Here is a 9,932-nt window from a genome sequence, read left to right as displayed (position 1 = left end):
GCCCTCAGCGGCTCTGGCATTCCCTCCACAGCCCGCCTGCTCTCTCTCGGCCCTCCTTGGCCAAGGCCTCTCACCCACAGCCTGCAGGGAGGACAGTGGGGGACGCCCCCGTGCTCTTCCTGTGATGAAGAGGACTGAGACCCCCGGTTCCCTCCTCCAACCCTCTCTCCTCCGCTGTGTTCCAGGTCCAACTTTAAGCTGAACACAGACTGTCTCGGCGACGCCTCAAGACCTTTAGGAACAAAAGAGGGAACTGACCCTTAGGGAGCAGCAATGACTTGCCCAACGTTGCTTGGCTTGAAGCGGGTAGAGCCAGGATGGGAACCCAGTTTTACCACGTGACTCCACAGCTTGAGCTTTTCTTCTATGCCAGCCTGCCTCAGGGAAGCCCGTGTGAGAAGGTCACGTTCAGGATAAGTCTTGAAATAGAGGGAGAAACCAGGGCCATTGAGAAGGCAGCAGCACAGTGGGAAACAGAAGTCAGTGGCCTGAGGCTTAGCAGGGCTGTGGTCAGCAGACTGTGTTGGGTGACCCGTCTCTTCCTTCTGAACCTTGACCTCTTCATGCTCCATGTTCTCATCCTCCCAGGTCGGTTAGCTAAGGACTTGTGTTTTCAGGGTGATGTTACTAAAATGTGGGAACAGTTATCTGGGGACTCTTTCCATGCCTCTGAAGGGTGGGTCTGGTCACATGGCTCCCTTTGAGGCCCTCTTGTGTGTTCTGGGTTGAGGCTTTTTGATTCTGGTTCTCCCGGAGCCTCTGCCCTTCTCTCCAGGTCAGGGGGTTGGCCCTGTTGCCGCCCACAAACCGCTGCCCTCGCATGGGGATGGGTAAGAGTCAGTAAGCCATGGGCTCTATAGGCCAACAGCTACTACCCTAGAGCCCAGGCCTGGGTCTGAGCATATGCTGACTCCACGATGGCTCCGAAAACTTCTCTGAGTAATGGGAACTTGTGGGATGGTCCTGTTAGGATCCTCCTCGATCTTTCCATAATCAGGAACACGGTTATCACGTAGGCTCTGAGCCCAGACTCCAGGTCAGGCCCCATCGTGCCCCCCACCCCACGCCCCCGGCCCCAGTGGCTAAGGCTGTCGCTGCCTGCACATGGTGGGTGAGTGATGAGGACAGTGATCCCAAGTTAGGGCTCAAGCCTAACACAGCCTTGAGGACCCTGTGGCTGCCACCAAATGCCAAGTCATGCTCTTCCCTTTGGACATGAAAGCTCTGGGCAGGCCCTTAGAACTTTCCAAAGAAGCAGGGAGAGAGAGAAATCAGGGCAGAATCATCTTGCCTGACCTGGACCTCCAGAAGCAGTAGCTGGGAGCGCAGCAGTGCCAGGAAGGAGTCCCCTGGGGCCAAGCCCAGGGAGCCGTGTTTTTACACTAAAAGACCTTGTTTCTTGTCTCATCCTGGTCATAACCCTGCTTAATAAAGACATTAAGATGAATGATTGAAGCTGCCTCTCTCCCTGCAGCTGGAAGGAGGGGCAGCCTGGGTGACCCAGGGCAGAGGGGACACTGTGGGGATGTGTGGAGGTAGCAGGGAATCCACAAAGCATCCCCCTCCAACACGGAGCCTCAGCTTTGGGAGGCTGAAGCCTCCTGCCCTGTAAGTGCTCTCCAAAGGCTGCCTTATCCAGCGGGGCATCTCTGCACTGCCGGCCTCGGGCTGCGTTCTGTTTCCCCAGCATTAGGGAGGGGTCGGTACAAGCAGAAAAAGCCATCCTAGGTGGAGAGGGGATGACAGGGATTTTCGCTTATACAGGCTTTCAACAGGGCTTTGGTAAGCTCCTGTACAATAGGTTTTCGTATTTATAAAAACAATAGCTAACAGTTATGGGGTACTCTCTGCTTGTTTCAGGGGCTGTGCTTTATAGGCATTGCCGCATCTGAGTCTCAAAACAACCCATGACACAGGAAGAATTATTACCCCCAATTTACAGATGAGAAGACTGAGGCTTAGAGAACTCAAGCCACTTGCCCAAGGTCACCCAGCTAATAAGTAGTGGAGTTGGGCCATGAACCGAGGCAGTCTGACTTCAGAGCCTGCGCTTATAACTCCTGTCATCACACGTGCCTCCAATTTTACAAATTGACATAGCCTGGAATTGGGAGGAGGATTGGGGAGGACCAAGGTTTTTGTATCAGACAGGGAATTGACTTAGAGGTCACAGACAACCGTTAGGGATAAACAGGATCATCTCTGGATGGGGCTGCCGAGGAGGTGGGGCCCCAGGGAGCACTACTGAGACAGGCCTCATTTACCATGTTTATGACAAGTCTGGCAGAGGGCAGCTCAGGAAAAACTGCCCCTTCACAGATGATGCTGAACGCTTTTGGGCAGGAAAATGTCTTGCTTATTGTCTTCCCCCAGCCCTGCGCCCTCTGCACCTGATCCTTTGCTGGGCGTGGAGCAAATTATCAATTAACAACTTCTAAAATATAGATGCTAAATAAAGGTGAAGAGCCACAGCAGCCTTGAACCGTTTTCAGTGAAAAGAAGAATGCTCTGTGAGTGGATGCATTGGGGAAGGTGGGAAATAGGGCCAGCGAGATCACACTAAGACCTGCCTACTCCTCATGGGGTCTGAGGACCAGCAGCATCAGCTTCACCAGGGAACTCTGAGAAATGCAGAATCTGAGGCCTTTCCCAGGTCCGCAGAATGACAATTTGCATTTTAACAAGATCTCCAGGTGCTTGGAATGCAAGCACGTTAAAGTTTGAGCAGTACCACCCTAACACCGAACTGACCTAGTCACTGCCCTGCTTTAAACCCTTGGGTGGCTCTCTATTGCCTTCAAGATCAAGTTCAAACACCTTAAGAAGGCTTGCTTATAAGACTACACATGAATTTAACTCTTGCCTACTTCTTCAAACTCTTCTTTCACCACTCGCTTTGCCACGCTTTCTGCTCCAGTAGTACTGGCTTTCTTCCCATCCACACGTGGGCCATTTCTTTGCCTTGAGCCTTTGCCTGTATTGTCCTCTTCATTCTTTTCTCCCCAACCTCCTGGGCCTGGGAAAGTCCTGCTCAACCTTTAAGACTTGACTTAAATGTCACCTGCTCTGAGAAACCTTTCCAGCTGTGATTGGCCCCTCATCCTAAAACCTTCATGGCAACTGGTCTCTATGATCACAGTTATCACTGAGTGACACTTGATTCCTTACCCATGTATCTCCTTCAGTAGAGTGTAAGCTCTATGAGGGCAAGAACTGTGTCTGTGGCTCATGTTCCTGTCCTGAGTTTTCAAGAAGCCTAGCACAAACTAGATATTCAAAGAATGTTTGTTGCATCTTGAAAAAGTATACACACAAGCTCTTAGTGTAGCTGGGGTTGCTGGAGGAGATCCCCTGAAGGCCTTGGATGCCCTCTTAAAAGCCCTACAGCAGCATTCTCAGGTCCTGGGGCCTGTGGTCGGGCAGTGCCTAGAGATCAAGAATGCTGAGCAAGCCTCTGGCCTGTGCATTACCACCTACCATGCAGGGTGTGACAGGCAGATAGGGTTTGGGGACTCAGGAGAGGGGGAGGAATAGCCCCTTGGGGATCAGGAAATACTTCCTGGAGCAGGGCACACTTCTCCCGGTTTCAGTTGAGAGATGGGAATAGGGAAGGCACTCCCCGTTGAGAGAACCACCAGCAAAGTCTTGGAGGCAGAGAAATACAAAGCTCCTCGATGAGTAATAATCAGTCCCTTTGGCCTGGAAGAGAAGGAGAGTTAAAGAACTACTAGGAAATAAGGCTGGAAGCATAGGTTGAAGCCTGAGTGTAGAGGACTTGAACACCAAGTCAAGACCAGAAAGGAGGAGCTATGAAACCACAAGGGGTCTAGTGTAAGGACAAGGCCCCACTAGTCTGGGAAGGTAACAGAAGGTGGTAGGCAGTAAAAGGAATTTATTCACTAAATCCTGGGGCGGAAATTTAGTGTAATAGTGGTCCTATGGGATTTGGAGCTGATACTTGGCTACATCCAGTGTGGGGAGCCAGGCAACATCCCCTGAGCCAAGTATCTATTTGAATCCACTGTTTTACACGGGGCTGAAAATTCTCTCAGAGGAAAACAATTTTGAACCAAGCCCATAACTGGATCAGGTATACACCAGCATGATTGGAAAACCCAGTGGACACCATATTGCTGGAAGGGCCAGCAGAGCTCCAGAGAGAAACCTAATGATAGAGGAGAGGGGGTTCTGGCAGATCAGCCAGTCTCCACAATAGGACTAAGGGTTGAAGAGGGATCATGGGTCTGGTTCAGTATAATGGCTCTTATTAAACTTACCCTATTTTCGCTCCTCTGGTGGTAGTAGATGTACAAAATGGGAAGAAAAAGGACTGGTTAAATAAGTGGAAAGACCTGCCTCTGAAACACTTAAGAGCTCAAACCTCCCTGCTGTGGAGCTTCACATCCCGCTAGCTGCATGTAATATAGAGGGAGTCATCTTCTTACTTTGTGAGAGAGTGCCATGCTCTCACACTGCCATGGTACCACGAGAATTGAGCACATCAGGCAGAGGCATTCAAGGCCAGCATCCATGGTGCACTTAATGACAGAAGCCAGTGGATCATAGTAGCTTGTATTGCTCCATGGGCACAATTGAGGCTTTTTTTAAGGAACATTGCGGGGGACCAATATTTCTACAGGAGCGGGCAGGGGCCTAGAATCAGCAACATTGGTGTACTGACATTAATGTAAATTTATTGGTATCACCAGCTGGTATAGATGGTAGGGAGCATCTGCACTGCTGTAGATGAACTACAAGGTAGTCCAGGGAATAGAGCCACCAGGAGACAGCAGTTTGTGAGTAGATTTGGAGAAATGGAGGGAGCCTGGTCTAGAGGAGACGAGAAGTTGGCGCCACTTTAAAGGGGCCAGGGTGAATGCTAGCATTTGAACTGTGGTGGAAGGGCTCCAGCAGGCAACAGGAGAGAAGAGCTGAACTTGAAGCCGAGATGGGAACAGGCAAAAAGTGGGAGTGCTGGTGGCTGATGACCAACTTCAAGGGAAAATTGATGAAGGAAACTTCACTCACTGAGCACCTACCTCATGTTGGTTCGGCACTGTGGTAGGTGCTTTCTTGTTTATGTAGGTATTATCTCCATTTTATAGTAGAGGAACTTTACTTATTTATCAAATAGACATATTTGGAATATAAAGACCATTAAAACACAGTCTTCTTCCTCGAGGATCTCAGAGTATTGTAGGCAAGCGATACACACAAGTCGTTTCATTATAGAGTGGTCCTTAGAAAAGAGTAGATGCAAGCACAAGATGCAATGAAACCACAGAGAGGTTCCCCAAGTCACAGAGGCAGCAAGTGTCAGAGCCAAGGTTCAACTCCTAGACTCTCTGGATCCAAACCCTTGCACCTTCCTCCACTCTAGCTGCACAGCTACAGCCGTCAGGACCTTTAGTCATAGTCTGAGTTCTGAGGAAGAGCAGTAGCCCTTGTTGCTGGCAGGGAATGTTTAAGAGCAAGGAGAAGCCATTGGGAATTGGGATGCGGCAGGTACAAGTGACCCAGCAGCACCTCAGGCCCAGAAGAGGAGATGATGACCGGGAGAGGAGAGGTTACCAGATCATGAAGCCTCTCCCCTGGGACAGGATTGATTCCAGAGCCTAGAGGTGGCAGTGAGTGGTTCTACCTATAAGAGCCACTGGGGCAAGCAAGAAACCAGGTTGCACTTAGAGAGGCAGATTGGTACCAGAAAATGGAGGGTCTCAAAAATCAAGCTGGGATTGAGAGGAGGGGCCTTATTGGGAATGGCAGTGGGGATGTGAGAATGAAATCAGACAATTCTTGAGCTGGAAGGAAAATCTGCCCAATCTCTAGGATCATCATCTCCTTTTTGCTTCTGTTGAGTTCAGTAGCTCCTGACAGGACTGTCTGCCCTTTGGAAAACAACTCTTTTGCTTTAAAAACTGTTTTTTCCTCCCTTCTGAGCACCAGATCTGGAAGAGGCCCCAATCTTTTCTAGGGATTCTTTGTTTCTGACTAGTGGCTGGATAGCCTAAGCCAACCTTCCACAGCTGGGACGGGGCATTGGGCCATACCTCTGGGGCATGTGAATCACAACTCTCTCTGGAACAATGGGTGAGGCTGGGAGAAGTCAGAGGATTAGAGGTGGGGAGGCTCTAGGACTGGAGAAGGAATAGTGGAGCAGCTTGGGGAAGAGAGCCTCTCTGGGCAGGTGGCTCCATTTGATTTCCGATTTCAAGGGGCGGCTTAGATAGCCAAGAAGAAAACGGCTAATAAGAAAAATATTAAATGGCAGTGTGTATGTCCCCAGGGACTTCCTGTTGCCATGACTGACCTCCTGGAGAGCGCCATTCGTTCCCGAGCATGGCAGCTTTATAGGCACTGGTAGGCCAGCAAAGAACACCAATTTGCTGCCGCAGTTTGTTTTGATAACTGAAACTTTCAATAAATCTATATTAAAATCAAAGGGAAAATTAACTAGGCCCCAGTGAGGGGCACAGAGATAAGGGAGCACATTACCACCCTGGCCTCGGTCACACCGCATCCATCTCTTAGTTCAGATTCAGGTCACCAGGGAGATGAATGGCTCGGGCTCATAGGGAACAGCCCTGGGGAAAGCGGGGCAAAGAAGGCATGGCCAGGTCTAGGCTCCACTGCTCTTGGAGCAGAGAAGACTGGGGCTGGGTGTGGGGGAGCAAGGAGGTGGTATGGTGGTGGTCACGGTGGGAAGAGGAGTTGGAAGAGGGATGGGGGAGGGGCAAGAATAATAGTAACAGCCAATATTTACTGCACTCTTTATGCAAGATACTGTGCTAAGCATGTTTAATTCTAATAACAAGTAGGTACTAGTATTATCTACACTATAGAGATGAAGAAACTGAGCCTCAGAGAATATGTGACTTGCCTAAGGTCACAGATAGAGCCAGGATGCAAACCTGAGCAGGCTCTCTCCATGCTCACTCTCCCTATAACTGCACTGTGCTACCTTACATAGCTTACAGGGACTGAGAATGGCAGAAGCAGTTTCTCCAGTTATCACATAAAATGGTTTTGGATCCAGTCTGGGTTCTCTCAGCCGTGCCAAGTTTGGGGGCTGCCATGCACTGTCCTCGGGTCCTGGGTTCTCTGCCCTTCAGTTGCTAAGGTCCCAACTTTGATGGCTATATTGCGATTTTTCCTGGTGGTTTGACAGGGCTGCAGAAGAACCCATGTGGTCCTCTTTGGTTCTTGCTCTCGGTGTTCACTTTAGTTCAGTCACTTAATCCAGCAGCCAGGCAGTCTACCCAGGGTGTATATGTGCATGTACTGGACTCAGTTCATCTGTCTCCGAAAATTTACTCACCCCATCTGCTTGCCCCACCCCAGACCTTGGCCACCTATTTTATGGACAACCCAGCTGCCACTACTATCACATCATTTACTAACACATCTGGTTGTCTCAGCGCCCTCTGGGAGGAGGGTTAGGTTCTGAAGGAGCTTCCAATGTGCGCATTGTGATGGGACTGCAGTGGCCTATTTTGACCAAGCCAGAGGTTCCTCTCATCCTTTCTAGTCTCAGGTGAACCACTGTGCTTTAGGGTGTGGGATCTGGCGCCCCCTGTGGCTACGGGAGTGGTGGGGTAACACAACCTTCCCTTTCTTCCTGTCTGAGAAGTGATGGCTCTACATGGTCTGTAGGACAGAGCAACTAGCTGTGCTTTCTGTTAAGCTTTGGCCATACAATACTACTTTATATTTTCATTCCCTGCTTCCCTGCCTCACTTCTCTTTTCCTCCTCACTCTTGCTGTCCTGGGATTACATTTCCCAATGAAATCTTACAACATAAGATTTGCCTCAGGCTCTGTTTTCTAGGGAACCAGAACACAGCCAAAGTCTTGAGGGAGCCAAATGCTGGGTTAGGCAGCAGTGTAAGGTACCAAGTGTACTTAAACTGTCCTATTATTTGAGTGTATTTTGCCTGGTCTTTGTCCAAAAAGAGCTTACAATGTGGTGAGGCCCTGGAAGTTGTTCAGATGAGCTCTAGAGCACCAAGGAGGAAAGAACACATTTTGGGGAAGTCAAGGGTTCCATGCAGGATACTGGGGCTGGGCCTTAAGGAAAGCCTCCAATTCTCATAGTGTGTGTTTACTTCATTCTTACAGCCAGGAAGGCTGGCTATGACATATTCTCAGGCCAGATTCAGGATATAACAAAGCCAGAGACAAGAGAGGCCATACTAAGGCCTCTTATTAGTCTAATTTTTTTTAAACATCTTTATTGGAGTATAACTGCTTTATAATGGTGTGTTAATTTCTGCTTTATAAAAAAGTGAATCAGCTATACATATACATATATCCCCATATCTCCTCCCTCTTGCGTCTCCCTCCCTCCCTCCCTATCCCACCCCTCTAGGTGGTCACAAGCATGAGCTGATCTTGTGCTATGCGGCTGCTTCCCACTAGCTATCTATTTTATAATGGTCTAATTTTATTTATCTATTTACTTACTTGTTTATTGTCTGTTCTTCCTCGCCCCTCCTCCTCCTCAATGTAAAAGCTCCTTGAGGACACAGATTTTGTGTGTCTTATTCACCAGTGAATCCTCAGCAACAGAAACAGTGCCTGACACTTAGCAGAGGCACTATAAAATATGTTGACTGATATGATCAACTGGGATTAACATCTAGATAACATTAATGGAAAGAGGAAGACCCAATCCCAGCTCCAAGAATCAGGTGATAGGCAGATGTGCCTCCACTTTACTGACCTTTGGTTAAGTGACACCCGTCCCTGCTGGTGTTTATTCCCTCATTTGTTCACAAACATTTATTGTGTGCCTGCTTTATGCCTGGCACTGTGCTGGGTATTACTTTACAGCATGAACAATATAGAAATAATGCCTACCTTACAGGAGTTTACAGCCCTGGGGGAGAGACAACAAAGAAATGGACAATTATAAAACAATGCAATAAATTCCGTAGGTGCAGAGTAGAATCACCTAACCCATCATGTGGGATTAAGGAAGGCATTCCTTAAAGGGGGGATTACCAGGCTTTCCCAGCTCAGGTGGGAACCATTCATTATGTTAAGGTCAGATTTCACGGAGGTGGTAGGGACCAGAACTGACGACATTTTCTTAAGTGAAAATATGTAGATGTCAGACAGAGGGCTTGGTGACCGAAGCTGGTCACAGATGGTTCCTGGCTGACTGGGAGGCTGTCAAAACCATCACTGGCTTGGCCAAGGCTGGGGTTTCCCAGCTCAGAACCTAGTACCCATAACTTACCAGAGAGGCACAGCCAAGATGAAGAAATACATCTCTGGCTTTGGCCAGAGTTCTCTCCAGTTGACTGAAAAGACTGACTGTGGAAACTCCCCACAGTTGAGGCCAGAATCCTTTTTAACTCTGAAGTTCCCTCTGGAGCTGATCTTAACAACTTAGTTCCCTCTTCCTTGGGAAGGCCCTTCAGAAATCTAAGCATTTTTTTTTTTCGCCTAAAATCCTCCTCCTCTCAGGTCTTTCCCCAGGCCGACCTCAGAGAGTAAATGATAGTAATGGCTTGCTGAATGAACTAATCACGAGAAGGTGACATCTAAATACAACACGTCACCTTATGAGCCTATATTCACCTCATGAGTATACTGGAAGGTGGGAAAACGGAAGTGGGGGACTTGGGTTTCTCTAGGCCTTAGAAAGTTTCCTTTTGTAGAAAATTTCTTTCACAGCTCAGAAGTCAGGACCCCCCTTCACTTTCTTCTAAATACGTGCAACCTCGACACTACAAGTCCCATAAGGCCTGCGGAGGGGAGTCACCATCTTGACGCACCTTCGCGCGCATGTCGGCGGGAGAGCGAGCCTTTGGGGAGAAGAAGCTCCGCCCCCGTGCAGCCCATTGGTCAGAGGAGCCGGCGGCGGGCTCAGCGGTTGGCCATCGCGCCCGCCCGTCCGCCGCGTCGGCCGGGGTCAGAGTGCGCGG

Source organism: Lipotes vexillifer, unplaced genomic scaffold (assembly GCF_000442215.2).
Source record: "Lipotes vexillifer unplaced genomic scaffold, Lipotes_vexillifer_v1.1 scaffold661, whole genome shotgun sequence".
Classification (NCBI taxonomy): Eukaryota; Metazoa; Chordata; class Mammalia; order Artiodactyla; family Lipotidae; genus Lipotes; species Lipotes vexillifer.
The sequence above is the reverse complement of the archived record's forward strand: the minus strand, read 5'-3'. Positions refer to the sequence as shown.